This window comes from Danio rerio, chromosome 4 (genome assembly GCF_049306965.1).
Source record: "Danio rerio strain Tuebingen ecotype United States chromosome 4, GRCz12tu, whole genome shotgun sequence".
NCBI classification, from domain to species: Eukaryota; Metazoa; Chordata; class Actinopteri; order Cypriniformes; family Danionidae; genus Danio; species Danio rerio.
The window spans coordinates 3,824,590-3,825,539 of record NC_133179.1 but is presented as its reverse complement, the minus strand read 5'-3'; positions in this window follow the sequence as shown (position 1 = coordinate 3,825,539).

Genomic DNA, 950 nt, shown 5'->3' with positions numbered 1-950 from the left:
TCTCCAGTATAAAAAAATCCCCATTGAAAGTAATATATGAGCAATGGAAGTGCAGTAGATCAGATCTTACCTTGTTTTTGAACCATACTATAGTAAAGCATTTCAATTCATCTGTTGTGGTTATTGTACATGTACTATGGTAACAACTATAGTAATATAAGCAAGCCTATTTAAACCTAGTAGTTTTACTATATACCATAGGGTAAATTATACTATGATACACCACAGTTTACTATGGTAAAAAATGGAGAGTAATATTGTATTCTCCAGTATAAAACACCCAAAATTAAAGTAATATACGAGCAATGGAAGTGCAGTAGATCAAATCTTACCTTCTTTTTCAACCATACTATAGTAAAGCATTTGAATTCATCTGTTGTGGTAATTGTACATGTACTATGGTAACAACATCTATAGTAATATAAGAAAATCTATATGAACTGTATAGATTTACTATACAGTCTATACAGTAAATCTATACAGCACTAAGGCGTCAGTGGGTAGCACGATCTCCTCACAGCAAAAAAGTCGCTGGTTTGAGCCTGGACTGAATTAGTTGGCATTTCTGTGTGGAGTTTGCATGTTCTCCCCATGTCGGTGTGGGTTTCCCAGAAATTACAAACACATGAGCTGTAGGCGAATTGAATAAGCTAAACTGGCCGAAGTGTGTGAGCGTGAATGAGAGTGTACGGGTTTCCCAATATTGGGTTGCAGCTGGAAGGGCATCCAATGTAAAAAAATATGCTGGATAAGTTGGCGGTTCATTCCGCTGTGACGACACCTAATTTATAAAAGAGACTAAGCCAAAAAGATAATGAATGAATGAATGAATGTAAACAGTATAATATGCAAGGTATACTACACTTTACTATAGCATAGTTCAAAACACAACAGTATTTACTATAAATTACTATAGTATTTTTTCAAGTAGTAAACACTCACACAGTCCA